The 21,635-nt window shown below is 49.8% G+C and overlaps 1 protein-coding gene and 1 pseudogene across 5 annotated transcripts in view; both read left to right on the top strand.

The window, feature by feature from the left end:
* The window catches only part of PC (pyruvate carboxylase), a 92,917-nt gene that overhangs the window by 34,036 nt on the left and 37,246 nt on the right, over nucleotides 1–21,635 (top strand). The window contains exon 1 of one of the 5 annotated variants that reach the window (XM_033121623.1): nucleotides 6,860–6,878. The exons of the other annotated variants lie outside the window; for them this stretch is intronic. The gene's annotated coding sequence lies outside the window, so the exon portion shown is untranslated. Of the gene's footprint in view, nucleotides 1–6,859; nucleotides 6,879–21,635 lie in introns of those variants that run through there. 5 annotated transcript variants of the gene reach the window in all.
* Nucleotides 13,524–14,628, top strand: LOC117030830 (L-lactate dehydrogenase A chain-like; annotated as a pseudogene).

The raw sequence follows: 21,635 nt of genomic DNA on the forward strand, positions 1-21,635 counted from the left end.
GTCTAACTGAATATCCAGGGAGGAGAGGGCTTTGAGCCAACTTGAGGTCTGGTTGGCTGCTGCCAGATGGGAGCATCCGCACTGGGTGCTGAGAGAAGGGGCCTTCCGTGCGGAGAGACCTTAGCTGTGGGAGGAGGAGAAGAGGGGGAAGCCCCTTTGTTAACAGTGAGCTAAGGGGCGACTTGGCAGGAATCTAGGCCAGCTCTGAATTGGCAGGAAAGGCGTGTGGTGGGAATACAGAGAATTTGTGGGAAACCCCCTTCCCTAGCCCCGTCCCTGGGGTGATTGGAGGCTGGGGCCACTGGGCAAAGGCAAGATGGTGGTATATGCCCCCCTCTTCCTTTTCCTTTTTGCCTTGCTCCCCTTCCTCTCCCATACGCGCTCGCCACTTAGTCCCCTCTACTGTGTAAGCAGGAAAACAATCCCAAGAATTGGAGGTACCTCCTTTGTGTTTAGGTCAAAGGAATGAAAAGGTGGTGTGGGGGCCGAGAGAAAACAAGCAGAGCGCGTGTTAGATTTGAAACCAAACCGCAGGAAGTAGCCTGTGCAGCTGAAACTCCCCGGCCCAGTTACAGGACGTGCTAAGAGCAGCCCACCTGCCCTGAGTCTACAGGCATTGAATCCGCTCTCCGCTCACCTCTGCTACCTATGCTTATGTCACAAAGTGAAGAAGTGGTATTGTTTTACGTTTTTGCAAATCTCTTTAATGGATTCTCATATCTGTGCTTCTGCATTCAGTCTGTTCTGATAAATAATGTTTATGAAGACAATCTGGACTCGCCCAGACACGTAATTGTAAAAGGGAGGAATATTTTTAAAAGCCTTTTCAGACAATTGTGGATATTCCTATTTGATACTACACCAAAACTTGACAAACAGTAGTTTATGTTAAAATCCATTGGCCTTTCTGGAATTGCAAATGGGCCTTTTACCCAGTGTGATTTTGTAACCCCACACACTAGTCATTTGGAAAATATTGGTTCACTGAGTTATGCTGCTCTTCAAGATGTTGACACATTTTATAACAAAATGCCAAGATACCACGTGTAATATCACCACTAATCTTATCAGAAAAGTGTTTATTGAGAAGGCTTTCGAGCTTATATGACGGTTACAAGCTTTCCAAAGTTCAAGTTTTGGCTCGAGAGCTCTTATTTTACCATTGGCAACAAATCCTATCAGTTGTTTTCATTTTCAAGGAAAAGTCTGTCAGATACCCAGCCAGCCGCCTGTCAGTTGTTCTTTCAAGTGAAAACAGTGTTTCCAGAAAAACTGGCTAGTTCAGCTGGCAACTCTCACCATCTCAGCGGTGCTTTTCCTCCAGCCTACCACTGGGGCTGGGCATGGGGAATGTTTACTTCCCATCTCATCACAAAATGAGTCATTTTTGCTGCTTCCTCAAGGCCAGCCTTCAGTGAAGCTGCCTCTTTTAACGGTGGGTGGGCAGAGGTGAAGGGCTCCGTGACTGCCAGGCGGTCTGGGGCCACTTCCCTGATGCCGTCGAAAGCGCCAGCAGTTTTGCCCACCACGGCTTCTGCACCATTGGTGCAAATGTCAACATGGTGGAAGAGGCGACGACCTCTTAGTAGTATGGGACCCTTCTTGAAATGTTCTTGAAGACCTGCAGGGAACGTGGCGATCCCACTGGAAGAAGCACGAGTCTAGGAGGCCAGTGCCTGCAGACTGAGAGGAGGGAAAATCAACTTGAAAAATAAAACAAATTGGCAAGTGTGAGTCTTCCAACTGTGTTCTTCTTTTTCAAGGTTCTTTTGGCTCTTTGGGTTCTTTTGCATTCCCAAGTGAACTTAGGATCATCTTGTCAATTTCTGCAAAATAAAGTAAGCTGCCATTTTTATAGGGATTGCATTGAATCTGTAGATTAATTTGAGAAGTATTGCCAATACTCTGATCCATGAACATGAGGTGTTTTCCTTTTTGTTTAGATCTTTAAATTTTTTCGGTGATATTTCGTAGTTTTCAGAGTCCCCCATCTTTTGTTACACTTGTTCCTCAGTGTTTTATTCTTTTTGTTGCTGGTCTTGCTGTGTATTGATTTAATTTTATGTTTAATCCCCTCCTCCCCACTCTCTCCTTTTCAACTAGACTGAGTCTCCAGTAGGACCTTTTGGTAGCACAGTGTGCTGGAGTAAAGACTTGTGGTTTATTTTTCTGTACACACTTCCCTTGTGAATAAGACACAGTCTTTACTGTCCATGGCCTAACAGCTGGAGAAACCGAAGCCCAGAATGCAAGGTGACGTTCCTCGCAGCACAGCACTGCTTAGTGGGAACAGAGGTAGGACCCGGGCGTTCTCCAAGTCACAGCCTGCTGCTCCTTCTGGTCATCCTGTGGGGAACTGACTTTCTATTCTTGGCCCCCTGGGCTTGTGTTTCTACCTCTTAGGTCGAGCCCCAGGGAATGACGGGAAGAGAGAAGGATTAAGGCTGATATCACAAGGGCTGACCCTTGGGGTCACTTTTCTGGGCATCTCTTGTGTGCCAGACACCTAGGTGTTTCAGAAATACACGACCTTGTTAAGTTCTCAGAGCAACTCCACAAGACGACTTGTGTCATTCTGCTTTTTATAGAACAGGACACTAAGGGGCAGAGGGGCATGTAAACTTCCAAGTCAAAGAGTGAATGACATTATATGTTGGAGCTGGAATTCAGCACAGTTCCCAGAGCTCAAGCTGAGGTGCTGGAAGAGGGGAGTCGTGGGGAGCAGGAGGCAGATGGGGCCTTTCCTGGAAATTGTGAGGCTCATCAGCACTAGTGTTGGGTTGGCTCAATCCAGAAGCATTTGCTCATTGGCCTGAAGCTAGTATCTCAGAGCGGTTGGCTTGTCACATCGTTCTGGGGGCGATGAAGAGACAGGAGAGGGCGGGCAACAGCCCGTGTGATCCCGTACCCTGCTGCATTACTCTGTGATGAACACAGGTGGTGGAAGCTAATTTGCCGCATTAGGTCTTGCCTTCACCAACCACATGGTGAATTTTTAGTGTCGGGGCCATTACCCACTACCTTTGTTTTTCCATAGCGCTCAGCAGCGTTTCTGTTACCCAGTGGGCATTCCTTACATGCTTTTGTTGTGTTTTTTTTTAAGATTTTTATTGGGGAAGAGGAACAGGACTTTATTGGGGAGCAGTATGTACTTCCGGGACTTTTCCCAAGTCAGGTCGTTGTCTTTTCAATCTTAGTTGTGGAGGGTACAGCTCAGCTCCAGGTCCAGTTGCTGTTGTTAGTTGCAGGGGGCGCAGCCGGAGTCGAACCGGTAACTTTGTGGTTGAGAGCCCGTGTTCCAACCAACTGAGCCATCTGGACACCTGGGAGCTGAGTGGCAGCTCATTGACTTCATTCTAGTTGCGGAGGGCGCAGCTCTCTGGCCCATGTGGGAATTGAACAGGCAGCGCTGTTACCCAGAGCTCACGCTCTAACCAACTGAGCCACCTGTCTGCCCCCCTACATGCTTTTTGAATACGTGGAAGACATTCTACCTGCCTGCTTTGCTCCCCAGAAGCCACAGAACCTCAATGCCTCTGTGGCAGGATTTGGGGTGATGGAGAAGAATGGGGGACCAAGGCCATTTGAGTGGTCCAGCTGCCCTGGTGGTGTGAGATACGCGGCAGGGACAGATGACAGACCTGCCTCTTGCTGGCATGTCCCCACCCTCAGAGATACATGCACCCTGCTGTGGTCGCCGCCTGGAGTGGCTGGCAGGAAGTCTGGTCCATCTGTCACACTCAGGGTCAGCAGTGTTGTTCTCACATCGGAGCAGCCCATGATCCGGAACAGCAGTGAATAACTTTGCCACCAGTTGAACTGAGCCAGACCCTACTCCCTGCCCCATTTCTGCTTGCCTAAGATAAAGGAAACAATTATAAAGTAGTAGTAATCCGTGGCCTTGGCAGTGTTTCACAACTGCATAGAAAGTTAATTGCTGCATTTTTCAAGGCTGGATGTTCTACTTGGATTGAAAACAGTGACCCAGCTGATTACGTTTCTCTATGATGTGGGGACTGGGGACAGGGAGAGGGGAAGCCTGCCTTTCCCCCAGCCTTGTTCTGGCACCTGGTGCTTCAGCCACACCAAGCTATACACAGCTTGTGAACACACAAAGCTAGGTGACAGCCCCGTGACACCCTCCGTCTTCCTGGAACGCTTCCCCTCCTCCCCCACTGCCAGTCCACCTGTCAGTCTCCTCATCTTTCAGCCGCATTTGTGATGCTTTTCCTGGTACCTGACTCCCCATTCTCCTACCACTAGCTTGGACCTGACAATTGCTTCTTAGGCCTTCACCCTCCCTGCTTATTTCTTTATGATAGTACCCACAATTCATTTCACTTCTTTTTTTTTTAATTGAGATATAATTGACACATAACATTATGTTAGTTTCAGGTACGCATATACAACATAATGACTTGATATTTGTATATATTGCAAAATGATCACCACAGGAAGTCTAGTTAACATCACCACATGTGGTTTCAATTTTGTTTTCTCATGATGAGAACTTTAAGATCTACTCTCTTAGCAACTTTCAAATATACAGTACAACATTGTTACCTAGTCACAATGCTGTACATTTCATTTCGCATCTTTGTTTACATGTCCAGTGAGTACCATGCCTCAGTCACTCTGTGTCTGCACAGCTGATAGCGACCCAGGCAGGCCCCGTGGGCGAGATAGAACGCATAGCGCTGCTGGTGATGATATTTTTGGTCCAGTCCAGTAACAGTCTGTGAAAGGCCCTCTACATGCAGAGCAGAGTAAGATGTGGGCCAGCTCTCAGGTACCTTCTAACCTGGAGGAGGAGGAAAGGCACTTGTTCGGAAGGTTACTGTCCTTCTGCCTGATCTCCTTGTGCTAGAGGTGGCTGGGGCCCATGAGAAGTGTCCCAGGAAGAGTGGCATCAGTGCCACTAGAGGTTATCCCCAGTCCCCTCTGGTCCTATGGAGGCCCAAGCAAAGACCTATGTCTTCTGAAATCCTCTCTCAGAACACAGGACTCTGTGCTTCCTGGGACTCTTCCCACTCAAAGCTAGGAGCCGGGCTTCCTGGTTCTTGTCCCAGATACTGAGTACCATGGAGAGACAGGTACCAGATTGCACAGCACCTCTGGGTGGCAAGGGGTTGTCCCGGAGAAGGTTACGGGGAAAGGCGTGTATGTGCCTCACCATCTAACTGAACCTGTTTGACCATCAATCTCTCTCCTTACCCTCAGTCGTCTTTCGTAACGTTCTTCAATGTTGGGAGATTAACAAACGTTGGAGAAACCGTAGAATGTTATATATTTCTCCTTCCTGTCTGCCCACCTCTCTCGTGAAGAAGGTTCTACTTTTATGAGAAAAATTGGGAATAATTGGTCATAGAAACTGGTTATTCGTAATAATCAGATCTGAAACCTCACAAACACTCCTGCAAGGTATGTGTTGTTAATCCCCATTTTACAAATGATAAAATTGAGACTTGGAGGTTAAATGACTTGCCCAAGGTCACACATAGCAGAGCTAAGACCAAGTCCAGCTCTGTCTTACTCCAAAGCTCTGTTCTCATGCCCAACTCATCATCCATGAGAACCAAGTATCACCCACCTCTGTAATCCAAGTGTCGCCAGCATATCCAGAGCACGTGGTGAAAGGGTTCCCATCCTTCCTGATCTCGACCAGCTCCTACCCAGGGTTGCGCCCCTAGAGCTTCACCTCCCCTCCATCAGTGGAGATTAATGTCCCTACCCTGGCTTCTTCTCAGGGGGTAGGGAGTGAGGTCAAGTGTCTGAAAGCGTTTGGAAATGCGGACTACACTCTCCTGCTGCAGAAATGCCCTGCAGTCCGTTCTTCCTCCTGTCCTTGCTCCTGGGTGAGGCTGAGGCCCACTGCTGAGTGTCCCCTCCAGGTCACCAACCCAGCAGGTCACCAAGCACATGGCCAGTCTCAAGGCGGACGTGGGAGTCAGTAGCACCTCTCTGCCTCCAGTCGGGGAGTGAGCACCAGTGCCTGTCCCCACGCCGGGGAGGACGAGGTGGCCCCAGCTCGTGCAGCCCCGCAGGCAGGCAGTCAGTTTCTCCTGGCAGTTCCCCTCAGCACTGCAGCCGTCTCCCATGGGAGCGTGACTCTGGCCTCCGCTTCCAGGATCCCCAGCGGCCCGCCTTTGCCAGGGTTTATTAGAGATTAGCACCCTTCTTTGGTGGGCTGTAAGGGAAGCAGAAAGCTGCTTTTGTCTGCTCTGGAGAAAGGTGGAGAAGAGTGAACCACAAGCACCTGTGCTGGTTGGCCTCCTGGATCCGGGAGGAGTGAGCACGTTCCCTCCCACACCGAGTTGGCCGGTGCTTTCAGACCTCCGCCTGGCTGAAGTCCTCTGCCCACAGGAGGTGCCCGCATTTCATTGGCAGTTCAGTCCACCAACTTCTTTGGATGCCTCCCTCCCCATCGGGTGGCGAGCGCCCTGAACTAGGGAGGCCCTCGGGTTCAGGAGGCTACGTAAGGATAGAACAGTGAGCTACTGGCGGGGCTTCTTCCAAGAACTCTTGTCAGAGCTCAGCCTGGCTTGTGCTTCGTTTTGGCTACAGTGGGGTGGTGCCCCGTGGGTGGGAAGTCTAGTCCTGGTCTCGACTGGGATATATCCCCTTGGAATAACACCACATTAAATGAACTGACCTGGGTGGGTTTAATCGTATATTCAAGCCTTTAAATACCTAGCTAGCCAAGTCATGCCAGGCCAACGGCTCACAAGAGCCACTAAGTACCGTGCCCTAGAGAGGGATCTAGCCTCCTGGCCCCAAGGGGAGAAAGGACCGTGATGTCATCTGCCCAGGGGCACACGCTGAGGCATAGCAAGGTCTCCGGAGGAGGAAGTCATTAGACTCATTCCCTTCTTTTCCTGGTGAGTCCTCTGCTCCTTTTCTTGGGCCAGAAGCTCTCTCTCCTGGCCGGCTCTCCCATGCCTGGCCCTGTAAAACTTTCTTCCTTCCTTTGTAAAACTCATACCACTGCCCTCTAATCGTCCCGCCGGAACCCATAGGCAATGGCTTTTGTCCCCTCCCAGCTCACCCCTGACCTGGTTTTGTTTTTATTTCTTCCCTGAAACAGGCTGTTCAAGGTCTCCCCCGAGCCAGAGATTGGCTCACAGAAGCCTCCCTGTCCTCTGCGCTGTCGGGGAGAGTGCAGTTCTGGGAAGTCACTGAGAGGCTGAACCTAGAACTTCAGTGAGAAGCAGGCAGCGGGCCCAGGTGGGGCTGTTCCAGCACCAGGAATAGCGTGGCCTCCCTGGGGCTCCGCAGACCAGCTGCCCCAGTAAGAAGCACCCTTCAGAGGCCCTTAGGCACACAGTCTTGGTGGGGGGGTGCATACACGGTGCCAGTTTCTCTTCCCTCCTGAACTTGGCAGCCTTCTAGTATTTGGGAAAGGAGAGGGCAGAGGGATTCTGGGATTTCCCCTTAGAGACAGGCATCCAGGGGACGGGTGGGCCAGATCGTTGCTCACGGGCCTGTGGGGACAGTTCTCGTCAGGGACGGGCAAGACAAAAGGAGCCTAAGGTGGGCAAACCCTACTGGATAATGAAAATGGGTTTTGCCTGAGACCTTCGGGCCAGAGGAAGATGGGCTGTGGGTCCCAGAGCTCTGGGTCCCAGAATGCCTTTGTGTGGTGGTGACTCTTGGGGTCTCTTATGACAATGGCAAAGCTGCCAGGGATCAGGGGAAGGACCTGCTCTGCATACAGTGCCAGGCCGGGGGCTCCGGAGCCCCCATGTGCTGGGCTTCAGCTCCTTGGCCAAGCTGGGCCTTGATGAAATGCTCTAAAGCTGCAGAACTGGAAGGCCTGGCTCTCCTTTAGGAGTCTGGGAAATTGAAGGGCCGAGATGAGCTCTCCCCAAGGTGAGTCTGTGGTTATATCCTAGACAGCAGCGAAGGCAAAGCGAGTAACTACCTACCTCTGGGAGACCAAATTTCTGGCATTTGCACAGGATTCACTGCTTGGATCTAAAAGGGAGACAACTTCTCCCACTTGCTTAGTAGAAGAAAACCTTTCTCTCAGTTCAGAGGGAGGAGAAACTACTGATAAGGGCCCGAATGGCTTCTGGTTCTTATCTTCAACCGCAAACACTCTAGCTTCTCCTCCAGGTCATGGGATAGGAATTCAAGGAGAAAGAAGAAACTGGCTGTGTGTATGTGTGGTTTGAGGGACGTACGTTTTCCTCTGCTTTGTCCCAAATGTCCTGAGATTAGAAGCTGGTAACGAATGTGCCTTATCTCCCAAGTGTTCTGGACCAGGCATGGAGGGGTGTGGCTCCTGTAACTTTGTTCTCTGTCACATGGCTAAGGGACACCTGTCCTCAGGGACACCTGAGGTATGGGGACAATCAGCACGTACTGATCTGGATGGATCGGGAATGATATTGTTTGTGCACTTGGTCTCCTCATGACAAGGATGAAGTATCAGTTTTGTGAGGGCAGGGACCTCTTCTGTCTCGTTCAGCTGTATCTGCAGTGGCCTCACAGTACCTGGCGTGTTGCAAAGACTCAGTCAGTATTGAAGGAATGAATGAATGCATGCATGCATGCATGCTTTTTCTTTGCTTGTCATGTCACTAAGCCTCTCCAGTTTCATCTTCTGTTGGTTCCATACCAGACTTGTCACCTGATCAGCATCCCCTCGGTGCCGCCGGAATCTGAGCCTGACCCTAGTCAGGCTAGACCAGTCTTGCCGGGGGAGGATGGTGAGCCCCTGCTGTTCCATTTCACGTCTGTCCACTCCCCGGGCAGGTGCCCCGCTGGGGCCTCTGGAGTGGATCCTTCCTCTGAGCCCAGGTCAAGTCCCCTCCTCCGTGATGCTTTACTTAGCTCTCCTCACCTGCCTACCCGTCCCCATCTCCCATTTCTCTCAAAGCATTTCCTTTGCATATACTAGATATTTAGTATTCCTTACATTTTGAGTGTGCCAGTCTTGTCTCCTCGCCAAAGAGAAAGTTTCTTGAAGGCAGGGGCCGTGTTTTATATTATGCTCTGTCCCTCCAGCGTGTGTTACGGGCAGTAGGTGCTCAGTAAACACGTGGTGGCTCCGATTGTATGAAATCTGATCACAATCTTTGGAGTGTGTATTGTGGTTTACAGTTTATGAAACTGAAGGGACAGCCTGAAATTTCACATACGACAGCTTGTTTAATTGTCGGCCCTCTGTGCTGGAGGATAAAGCTATTTTATAGATGGGCTAACCGGTTTATAACTGTTTTTTAACTCATAGCACTTCTGACACCAAATATGTGGGTTTTTTCCTCACACCAACCAGTTCTCCAGTTGTCTGCGGACACCAAGTGGGTGTCCTACACCTCAGTTCGGCCCTGACACTAACTATCTGGGGTTAGTGCAGACCCCACAGGTGAAGGGCTCAGCCCCACGGATTGCCCCCACTCCAGATGCCAGCGGGAAGTCCAGGCCTCCGGTACTTCTGACCTACCCGCCGCAGATTGGAGGTTCCCATGAGCCCCGCCCAGTTTAGATGATTAGCTACAAGTGCTCGCAGAACCCAGAAAAGTGCTTTACTTACTATTACAGTTCATTATAAAGGATGGTAATGCACGGCCAGATGAAGAGGTACAGAGGGCGAGGTCTGGAAGCGTCCCGAGTGAGGAGCTTCTGTCCCCATGGGGTTGGCGTGCCACCCTCCCAGCACAAGGATGTGTTCACCAACCCCGAGGCTCTCTAACGCAGTCCTTTGGGATTTTTATGGCGTTTCCATTGTGTAGGCAAAATTGATGCAATCTTTGGCTGTGGTGATTAATCTCTAGCCCTGCCCCCCGCCACTCCCCAAAGGTGGGGGTTGAAAGTTCCAATCCTCTCATCACAAGGTCTGTTCCTCTGTCAGCCAGCCCCCACCCTACATCTGTGGGCCCACCAGGAGTCACCTCATTAGCAAGTCAGGTGTGGTTGAAAGGGGCTTATTATGAAGAACAAAAGACACCCCTGGCTCCTCTACCTCCCAGGAGATTACAGGGGTTTTAGGCGCTCTGTGCCAGGAACCTGGGACAAAGGCCAAATTGTATATTTCTTATATATCACAGTGTCACACGGGTGCAGAGAAGTAGTGATCCCCAAGGTCATACGACCAGATGGTGGCAGGCCGGAATTTGAACCCGAGTTTTCTGACTCTAGGGCTTTGCCCTTTCCATGGAATCGTGCTGGGGTCCACGGCGGCAGATGGGGCCCATGGCCCCCACCTCTGCTTCGTCAAGGCTTCTCCTGCCCTCTGTGGGGGGAGGATCCTGCTGGACCTCACCTGATCAGCACCCCACCATCCCCTGCTCCCTGCTTTCCCCTTTATCCTTCCAAAGCTCCAGCTCCTGGGGTGTTGACATCGGAAAACAGCTGCTTGAAAAAGCGCTGAGGGTCTGGAGTGTGGAGGAGTTCAGGAGGTGGTGCCGGGGGTGGGGGTAGCAGGTGGGCCTGGAAAGCCCCGTTTTCCTTATCTGTAAAATGAAGAGAATCCTGCCCTTCCTATGGGTCAAGGTTGCTGCCAGTAGCTAATGAGAATGTCGGTTAAAGTACGTGATAAGTTGCAGAGAGCCGTAAGAATATCGTTAAATATAATTATAGTATGCAAGTTACAACTCAATGAAACTGTCGTATGGACTAATACCCGCCTCCCAAGTATTGGGGGGATGACCTCGGTGGTGCCTGTCCAGGGCCTGGCACTTGACAGACACTTACGGCTATTATTAGTCATTGTTTTTGTAACTATTTGTTACAAGACATGACCTCTTCCTTTAGACGGGGGCGGGGTGGGGGCCCTGGGAAGGCGTCCTGGCTTAGGTACCCGTGGGGTTGGGACTGAGAGGATGGGAAAGGCAATGTGTCACCTGGGGCTTTCACGATTCACTTTCCACCTCGCTCCAAACCCAGTTTTCCCATAAGGTCTGAAGTTCTCAGCTGGGGTGCTCCTTCCTCCCTGGGGAATTTTCAGCCACCTGACTTCTCACCACTTAGAAACTCTTACATTCAAATGAGCACTCCTCCTGCTCCTGGTGAGCAGAAAAGTGAGTCTGGGCAGGTCAGAACCCGCTCAGTAGGTGACAGGCCGTTGCCAGAGGGTCCTGGCAGGCCACCCTGCTCCTCTCCCTGCCTGGGCAAAGGTCACAGTGAGTCTGTGAACCTCTGATCATTCCTGCAGAATTCTGAAACCACCCAGGGGCAGGTTCTGCTCCCCTCAGCTGGGGACTCGGTGGGCTCCCACCGCCAATGGGCAGCATGACTGTGACGAGGAAGGGCTGATGGGACAAGGGACAGACAGGCGTGGATGTGACTGTGACCCAGCTGGAGGGGGAGGAGGCCCTTCAGGTGATCAAAGGCCTGGGAGTGGCGGGGGCCAGCTGGATGGTTGCAAGGAGTCGTCCTCTGAGGTTGGCAGGCAGGGAGGAGGGTATTAACTGCGTAGTAACGGAGACCGGCCCACAGACCTGAAATCTACCCACAGGCGGTTCCTGGGAAGCAGGACGGTGTCTGAGGCCCAGCCCAGCACCGTGGGCCACCAGACAGAACAGAGTACCTTTCAGCTTTGAGATTGAGACCGAGCTCTTTATCCCGCGTTTCTGTTTCCTTCCTGACAAAGCCACGGCCACCACACGTGCCTTACAAAGTTCCTGATGCTTAGATGGGATAATGAGGAGCACTTTAACGCGGTGGCTGGCACGCAGGAACAAGCCCCCACAAACGATGTCAGTGGTCTGGACACTTTGCCGCGTGGCTGTGGTCATGAGGATGAAAACCAGCATTAGTGGATGCCCAGGACTCCCTCTCTGGCCCAGGTTGTGTGCCCGAATCCCAAAGCAGAGGGTGAAAGGTCAGATCAAGGAGATACAAAGGTACATTTTCAAGGGATCAAGGATAGGGAGGGAAAGCAACAGCACCCGTAGGCAAGGTCACGTCCTGTCTGGGTTGCTGTTTATTTTCTTCCTTCCAGAAACTGAAGCTCTTTGCCACTGAATTCCCTCCCCATCTCCTCGGCTCAGGGACTCGGCATTTTGGTGATCAGTTTACCTAGAGAACCCAGTTTTCACACAGAGCGAGTCCCCACAGTGCCTTTCTCTGTGGGTGTCTAGCAGAACAGCAGTGAAGGCTGGCCAGGAATCCTGAAGGTCACACATCAATTCTGAAAAACGGAAGCGACCCACGTTAAGTCAGGCACCCAACAAGGGCAGTTGAGGCACCCGGGGAGGAGCAAGTGTGGGAAGCCATTACTACCACTAGGCGTGAAGAGGTCGATCGAGGAAATAGTGTTTATTTACTCCAGACTCAAGAGGGTTGACAGTATGGAGGCAGGGACTGTCATAGTGGCAGGACGCAACCCCAGCCAGGACTGTGGCACCAGAGCCAGTAGATCATGGGGAAGATATATCTTACGTTCTCTCTCTCTCCCCGCCCTCCTGTCTCCCGTCCGTGCCTCCCATTGGCTGAACCTGTGGGAAGCCAGCCAGCAAGAGAGCACAGGTGCCTCTGTCCACAGAGGGAACCTTCCCTGGACTCGGAGTGGAAATGGGGGATGCAAGGAGGCGAGCAGAGAGGAACCAGCCAGGAAGCCTGTCATCAAGGCTCAATCCTGGTGGGAATGTTGACTCAGCAGGTGTGACACGTCATTGGGGTACAAGAGCAATCAGGGTACGAGAGCCGTGGCCTTCTAAAGGTCAGAACAGCTGCTGCTTTGGGGGGAGGGTCTACTTCCAAATTGAAATTAGTCACCAGTTTCAAATTTGATTATCTAGGGCAATTAGGAAAGATAATGACATGAAAGGCATATAGATTGGAAAGGAAGAAGGAAAAGTCTCTTTATTTGTAGCTGACGTGATGTGTAGGGAAACCTAAGGAATCTACTAAAAATCTATTAGAACTAATAAATGAATTCGACAAAGTTGCAGGACACAAGATCAATATACAAAAATCAGTTGTATTTCTGTACTGTAGTAGCGAGCAAACTGACAATGAAGAAAACGATTGCATTTACAATGGCATCAAAAAAGAATAAAATATTTAGGAATAAATTTAGCAAAGAAAGTGTAAAAGGTATGCTCTGAAAACTATAAAACATCATTGTAAAAATTAATGAGGACCTGAATAAATGGACTCCCAATGTTTGTGGATCAGAGGACTTAATATTGTTAAAATGGCAATACTCCCCAAATTGTTCTGCAAATTCAAAGCAATCCCTAACACAATCCCAGCTGCCTTCAGTTGCAGAAATTGACAAGATAATTCTAAAATTTACATGGAAATGCAAGGGTACCAGAACAGCCAAAAGAATCTTGAAAAAAGGACACAGTTGGAGGACTTCCTGATATCAGAACTTACTGCAAAGCTAGGTAATCGGGACAGCAGGGTACTGTCGTAGAGACCTATCAGCGGACCAGAACTGAGTCCAGAAGGAAACCTTCATATTCATGGTCAATTGATTCTTGACAAGGGTGCCAAGACAGTTTGATGGGGGAAACAATAGCCTTTTCAACTAAGGGTGCCGGGACAACTGGATATCCACATGCAAAAGAATGAAGTTGGGTACCAGAGCAGCTACCGCCACATCTGGATCCAACCCCCCGCGCCACAGACACCCATTCACCTGCCGTGAACTCCCAATTCCTTTTGGTTCTAAATCCAATACGGCAACTCTCAGGGATCAGCTGATTGTGAATCTTCTTAGGAAAGAACAAAGCCCCAGAATAAGATTACAGTCTTGGGGTTGGTGCTGTTGGCATGGCCTGTGCCATCAGTGTCTTAATGAAGGACTTGGCAGGTGAACTTGCTCTTGTTGATGTCACGGAAGACAAATTGAAGGGAGAGATGATGGCTCTCCAACATGGCAGCCTTTTCCTTAGAACTCCAAAGGTTGTCTCTGGCAAGGATTAGAATGTGACTGCAAACTCCGGGCTGGTTATTATCACAGCGAGGGCATGGCAACAAGAGGGAGAAAGCCGTCTTAATTTGGTCCAGTGTGATGTAAACGTCTTTACATTCATCATTCCTAATGTTGTAAAATACAGCCCCAACTGCAAATTGCTTATTGTTTCCACCCCAGTGGATATCTTGGCCTATGTGGCTTGGAAGATAACCGCTTTCCCAAAAACTGGGTTATTGGAAGTGGTTGCAATATGGATTGAGCCTGGGAAAGGCTGGGGGTTCACCTATGCAGCTGTCGGGGGCGGTCCTTGGGGAGCATGCAGACTGGAGTGCCTGTGTGGAGTGGAGTGAGTGTTGCTGGTGTCTCCTTGAAGAGTCTGCACCCTGATTTAGGCACTGATGCTGATAAGGAACAGTGGGAAAATGGTCACGGACAGTGCTTATGAGGTGATCAAACTGAAAGTCTACACATCTGGGCCATTGGACTGTCTGTGGCGGGTTAGGCAGAAAGGATGATGAAGCATCTTAGGTAGGTGCATCCAGTTTCCACCATGATTAAGGGTCTCTGTGGAATAAAAGATGACGTCTTCCTTAGCATTCCTTGCACCTTGGGACAGAATGGAATCTCAGATGTTGTGAAGGTGACTGATACCTGAGGAAGAGGCCCATTTGAAGAAGAGCACAGGTACACTTTGGGGGATCCAAAAAGAGCTGCAGTTGGAAAGTCTTTTAATGTCGTACCACTTCACTGTCTAGGGTCCAACAGGATTTTAGTTGGAGGTCGTGCATATTGTCTTTTCATCTGACTTGTGACTAAAATAATACTCTTCAGGCAGCCTCGGAAAAACACCAGTTTCCTAAAGTTAGAAATAGGAATGGTTCATAAAACCCTGCAGGTGTATCCTGGTGCAGGATGGTACTTACCTCGTCCTACACTGGTTAGTGTGAATAGTTCCACCCCCGCAGAGGCACCACCACTGCCAGTGTTGCACACGCTACAGTTGCCCTTCAAACTAGCTGTGCGTTTACTGTGCATTATGTAACTTCTGTTTCCTTTACTCTCCGTGCCTAATCCAACTTTTTTTTCTCAGTCTCACATTCCAGGATCCAATGTATAAATGCAAAATTGCATGTTTTGTGCATAACTATTCTAAAGGATCTTATTTTATGTACTATATGTATCAGAGTATATTGGAATATACTGTAAAAAGAAAAGCCTACATATCAATAATGCAGCCAACTATCCAAGTGTCATGCCAACTAAAACACCAAATAAACCTTAAAGAGGGAGAAAAAAAAAAAGGGAAGTTGGATCCAACCTCTCATCACAGGTAAAAATCAAAATGGATGAAAGACTTGAACTTAAGAGCTAAAACTAAAACTTTCAGGAGAAAACATAGTCATAAATCTTTGTGATGTTGGTTAGGCAGGTGGTTTCTTAAATACGACAGCAAAAAGCACAAGCAATAAAATTAAATAGATAAATTGGACTTCATCAACACGAACAACTTTTGTGCAGCAACAGAAAGTGAAAAGGCAACCCAAAGAATGGGAGAAAAATTTTGCAAATCATATATTTGATAGGGAACTTGTATCTAGACTATGGAAAGAACACTTACAAGTCAACAATCAAAAGACAGACAATCCAATCTGGGGTCTGAACAGACATTTCTCCAAAGAAGATATAGATGGTCAGTAGGCGCATGAAAACGTGCTCAATGTCATTAGCGAGCAGGGAATTAGAAATCAAAATTACAGGGAGATCCCTCTCCACACTCACTAGGATGGCGAAGCACAGTGTTGGGGAGTGGGACCCAGACTTGAAGACGCAATAAAAATGCTTACCTTACAGTGTTGTCTAGGATGCGGAGGAATTGGAACCCTCACACACAACTGGGGGACATATAGTGAAGCAGCTGCTTTGGCAAACAGTCTGGCCGTTCCTCAGACAGTTAAACAGAGTTATCATATGACCCAGCAATTCCAGTCCTGAAAAAATACACAAGAGAAATGAAAACACATGTCCACCCAAAGATGTGTACACAAGTGTTCACAGCAGCTTTGTTCAGAATAGCCAAAAAGGAGTGTCGGTGTAAGAAGCGTCCAAACCTGTAGAGAACATTTTTATAAGAGTTTATTGAGCCAAACGGACGACCTGTGCCAGGAAGCAAGATCTCAAATGCTCCTGAGAATCACATTTGCATCTGCTTTTGTGCATTTGACATTAAGGAGGGGAGGTAAGGAAGATTGGGGAAAGCAAAGTGGGGATAGGATTATGGCACAGTTAATAAGATTATGTGCTCTCTTGAGGGTGAATACCCCCTTTGATGGGTATCACCTCAGGTTTTTCCAACGTGTGTTAACCTGGATGCTCAGAAACGATGGACCGGCAGCTTAAGGCTGAGATAAACGTTTCACAAGGAAGTTGTATGCCTGGGGTGTGACTACCTGGGGACCTGCCCAGGTAGGAATGTATGACCAGATCACCCCTTAGGTCACTTTCCATAGAGCCTCTTTTTTGTCCACGTTGTCTAGGGCTGAGGGAGTTGGGGCTGGGAGGGCTGCTGGCTCAGAGGGATGGATGGGCTCTGTAACTGACTGTGGTGATGGATGCACAGCTCTGGGTAAACTGAAAGCCGTTGAATTGTACTTTAAATGTGTGAACTGGACGGTATGTGATTGTGTCTCAATGAAGCTGTTTAAAAAAATCACAAACACCTGGCCCCCAGGGGCAGTAACCCAGTGAGCTAAAAGACTACCTTATGGAGGAAATGGCCCCCGTTTTTTGTAACCCGCGCTGATTCTCTGGCTGGACAGAGGTCTGCTTGCCACTGAGCCCCCTAAGGCTCTATTTCTGGGGCTCAGAGCATGGGAAGAGGCCAGCTCAGGGAGAAAAATTTCATTTCAACCCAGTCGTATTATGGTTCCATTAAACATTTCTGGAGCCCTCCTGCAAACCAGGCACCGAGCTGGGTACTTGCGTGGAAAACAAGGACCCTGGAGTTGGACGGGCTTGGTGATTCTCGAGTTGGCTGCTCCTTGTGGGTCCTCCTGAGCCTTAGTTTTCTCATCAGTAAAGTGAGGGTTGGTCCCCGTGGGACTGTGGTGAGAAGTAAGCGAAGTGGAAGGTGCCTGGAGTACAGTAGGTAGTGCTCCTAGAGCACGTTCAAAGGTGAGCTCAATCCGCCCCCAAAGAGCTGCAGGTCCAGCCTTCAACCAGCACTCACTAACCAGGGTGCCCTGAGAAGCCAGCAGGAAAAGGACACCCAAGGCCTGGCTGGCTCTGGGGCTCAGGTGGGGAACCAGGGAAGGCTTCCTGATGGAGGGGCCTTGAAGCCGGGCAGGATCCCCTTTTCATGTATTGTATGTTATTCGTTTTTTGAATAATCCGGTGCATGATGCAAATTCAAAAGGGTAGACATTGAAAGATAAATCTTTTCCACACGTCTCTTCCCCAAGACAGCCCCTGGGACCGCATGGAGTCTCATTTTAGAAATATTCTATGCATCGGAGCGTCCTCCCAGTGGGGCGGGTTTTGATATCTTGCACCTGGTGACCCATGGGGACCAGGAGGCTCCTGTTAAGATGTGGGTTGAAGGAGCACGCCCTGCCCCCCCACCTCAGGTGTCATTCATGCTGCTTTCCTGTCAGGCTGTCAGGTCCAACCAGAGACATTTCCACTCTGAGTCCCCTCAGTAGGAGTGCTGGTTCCGCTTTCCTTCAGGTCTCCTGAGCAAAGTGTGCCCACGAAGTGGTTCTTGGGAGCCCCTTGCCTCACCCTGCGCCCTCTCTCCCGTGATCCCCTCTGCCTTCCCCAGGCTGCAGCTCCTGTTGTCTTTCTGGCCACTTTGCTGCCTTGTTTTGGTGGAACTTGACCACAGCGAGGTCAGTTGTTGCTCCTTGTCTTTATTTTACCTTCATACATAATTGATTGTTTGGCTGCATAGAGAGTTTCAGGTTGGAAATAATTTTTTCCTTACCATTTTGAAAGATTGCTTTGTGCTTTTCTAGTTCCCAAACTGCTGTTGAGAAATCTGAAACCCTGACTTCTGATTTTTCGTGTGCTCCCCCAGGTCTCCTTTCTGAAGTTTCAGGACATGCCTGGCGTGGGTCTGCCTTCATTCGTCTCGTGGGCTCAGTGGTTCCTTCCACGTGGAAACATGTCCTCCTGGCCTGGGATATTCTCGAATGATTTCATTTCTTCCTCTTTGTTTTTCCCAGTTCTCTCTTTCTGAGACTCCTCTTATCTCTTGGGTCTCTTGGACTGGCCCTGTAATTCTCTTCCCTTTTCTTGCCTGTTTTCCTTTCGTTTCAGTTTCTAGGAGATTTCCTTTATTTTTCAACCCATCTATTGATTTTTGTTTGTTTGTTTGCTTCTCCTGTTATATATTTAATTTCCAAGAGGCTTTTTTACTCTCTGAATGGTTCTTTAAAAATATATGTATACCATCCCGTTGTTTCACTGATGGACACTTTCCTTATTTCTCTGAGGATAAATGCCCTGTTTAAGTTTTCTGCTCCTTGCATAAGCTGTTTTCTCCAGATTGCTTTTTTCTGCTGTTTTCCTTTGGTCTCTATCTTTGAAGGAATCTTTCCTGGGCTGCAGGGTTACTAGTCCGGGCTAAAAGCTGCCTGGGAGTCAGGTTTCTGAGTGTCACAGCCGGTGATGTGTGTGCTATTTCTTGGGACATGTCAATGTCAATACCCTGAGGTCTTCCCTCTGGGGCGGGGCCAGGCCTGGGAGGAGGGGAAGGGCTGGCTGTGGTGTTCTGGGAGCCGCAGGGGCAAAGGGACAGGATGCGCAGGCTCAAACTCCCTCCCCCGTTTTTCTGTTGTTTTTTGTTTGTTTGTTTGTTTCTTTTAGCAGGGGAAGGGGAACAGGACTTTATTGGGGAACAGTGTGTATTTCCCAGGACCCATCAGCTCCATCCAAGTCAAGTTGTTGTCCTTTCACTCTTGGTTGTGGAGGGTGCAGCTCAGCTCCAGGTCCAGTCGCCGTTGTTGGTTGCAGGGGGCGCAGCCCACCATCCCATGCGGGAGTCAAACCAGCAACCCTGTGGTTGGGAGCACGCGCTCCAACCCACTGAGGCATCCGGGAGCTCAGCGGCAGCTCAGCAGAAGCTCATTGTCTTCATTCTAGTTGCGGAGGGCGCAGCTCACTGGCCCATGTGGGAATTGAATCTGCAGCCCCGTTGCCCAGAGCTTGTGCTCTAAGAACTGAGCCACCCATCCGCCCCCTCCCCTGTTTTTGACAAAATAGCCAGGCCCTCCATGTGCCTTTGATCTGCCAGTGCAGAGACCCAGGCTTCCCTTCTCTAGAGATACACCTCTCTTCTTCCGGAGAGGCTGGGAGAGGGGTAGTCTCCAGTGGTACCGCAGGAGGTAGGGAAACAGTTCTAGGGATCTGACTGCTTCTCAAAACCCATTCCCTGGTTCAGCCCAGTCCTGGGGGACCTGGAGCCGAAGTTTCCCAGCCTTTTGTAGATTCTGTGATGGAAACGGGTGGGTCATTTTCCCCATTGTCAGTTAGGGACCATGAGGTCGGCTCCCTGAGCTGCCCTCCAGCTCCCACAGTTCTTTTGTTGTGGTCTGTCCTGGTCGCTCTGTCCTTGGTGGGGGTGGGGGGGCAGTTATAGTTTTTTAATCTCTTTACTGAAGTTTTGATGGGACTTCAGAAGGGAGAGAAATAAGATGCATAACCCAGACACGAGCAGGCTTTGCGCGGTGGCAGTGGAGAAGGGTACCATCTGGGGGTGTCTGGGTGGAGGGACTACTCCGAGGAAGCTGGGAAGGCGCTTGGACTATTTGGGAACAAGGAGGAGGCAGTTTGGCTGGAGTTATAGGACCCAGGAGGCTGAGGGGTGATGGGAAATAAGGCTTGAAAGGTAGGTTGGACTAATGATGGGAGAAGGCCCGAGGAAGCAAGACTCTCACCTGTGGGCAATGGGGCGGCATAGAGGGCTCTTAAGATGAGAGTGAACCTCTCCTCTGCCTGTATTTTGGGATACTGACTGTCATTAGTGTATAGTGTGACTTGGTAGCTAAAGCCACCTGATGGTGGTGCTTGTTAAGGGTTAGGTTTTTGCAATCGTTCAAGTAGTAAGAGGGCATGAACTAGGGTGGATAAGTAGAAATGAAAGGAGGGAGGACACAAGAGGCAGAAGTGGGTGGTGGGAGAGAGAGGGAAGAGCTGAAGGTGACCCCTAAACGGAAGTTCTAGTTCCTAGAGCGATGATGGTGAGGAAGACAGGAAGAGGTTTTGTTTGGGGTGTGTGTTGTTTGGGGGGGGCAGGAAATGGGGTCAGGAAGGGAGGGGGTAAGTTCTGTTACAGAATAGATATTTGACATGTACGTCCAACAACCACAATTTAAAATTCCCACACTTCAACCCGGCAAAAGCCTCTGTTGGTTAAGAAAGAAAGGGAGGGGCGGCCGGATGGCTCAGGTGGTTAGAGAGTGAACTCTCAACCACAAGGTTGCCGGTTCAATTCCCACATGGGATGGTGGGCTAAGCCCCGAAACGGCCACTGGACTTGGAGCTGAGCGGCGCCCTCCACAACTAGACTGAAGGACAACGACTTGGAGCTGATGGGCCCTGGAGAAACACACTGTCCCCCAATATTCCCCAATAAGATTCATAAAAAAAAAAAAAAAATGAAAGAAAGAATGGGAGAGGGAGGGCGAGAAAAGTTGTTAGGCCTAGGAACAAGGAAATCAGTGTCTTGAAAACAAAAGCATAATTTTCACGTTGTTAAGTGAGATTATCAAAAGGATTTTTACTTTGATATTCTCACAGGTTAATTAGTGTTGCAGGATGTCTTCTGAACTACCTTAAGACGTGGAGAGAGTGCCTCATTCATTTCTTAGCTCATCCTCCTGTTTTGACCAAATTAAGCACTCTGCTTCAGGCCCTTACAAAAGAAACAGAGGCCTCTTTACTTGGAGCCAAAGTGGAAAATGGAGAAGGGATGTCACTGATCCAACCCTCCCTTACTGCCTGGCTCTGGGTCAAGGTGGGATGGCTCTTTAGCCATCTGGGTGGTTTTTCAGTGGTGGAGCTCAAGGAGGTGGGGAAAAGACCCTGAGTTCAGGGTTTGCCCATTTCTGTGGTATACATATGCCCACGGTGGCCAATTGCAAGCTACCAAAGCGAGTTGGCACGAGGTGGAAAGAGGCCGAGTCAAGTGAGCCCGTGGGAGCAAGCCATACTCCCTGGAGTGGAGGGGGGTCCTCACTGACAGGACCCAGCTGGGCTGGGGCACCCTGGTTCTTCGGTTGGCTGACAGCTCTGACCAAGGAGGCTATCCTGGTCACGTTGTGCTTCAAACCGGGGCTGTCCCGTGGTTCTCACGGCCCAGACCCTGTCCATCAGAAGCAGGGCCAGTGCCCACTGTTCAGCCTGCCCACTGCTCATACTGACAGCTCACATCTGAAACAGGCTGATTATGTGCCAGGCACTGTTCTGAGCACTTCGCGGTGCCTTGATCTTCATAATAGCTCTATGCGCAGTTACTGTTACCATCCCTGATTTTATAGATTTTATCCAGATAAGCGACTTGCCCAGAGTCAGTGGGCTTGGTGGAGCCCTGATTTAAACCCAAGAAGTTGGACCCCTGGTGTGTTACCCACTGTGTTACCCCAGCGCTGTTATGTAAACATTTGGGAATTCTCTTCACATGTTTCTTTTCTTCTAAGATACAGTCAGGGCTTCAACACTGCTGGCGCGTTACGGTTGCCAGATAAAATACGGGACGCCTAGTTAC

Source organism: Rhinolophus ferrumequinum, chromosome 11, assembly GCF_004115265.2.
Source record: "Rhinolophus ferrumequinum isolate MPI-CBG mRhiFer1 chromosome 11, mRhiFer1_v1.p, whole genome shotgun sequence".
Taxonomy (NCBI): domain Eukaryota; kingdom Metazoa; phylum Chordata; class Mammalia; order Chiroptera; family Rhinolophidae; genus Rhinolophus; species Rhinolophus ferrumequinum.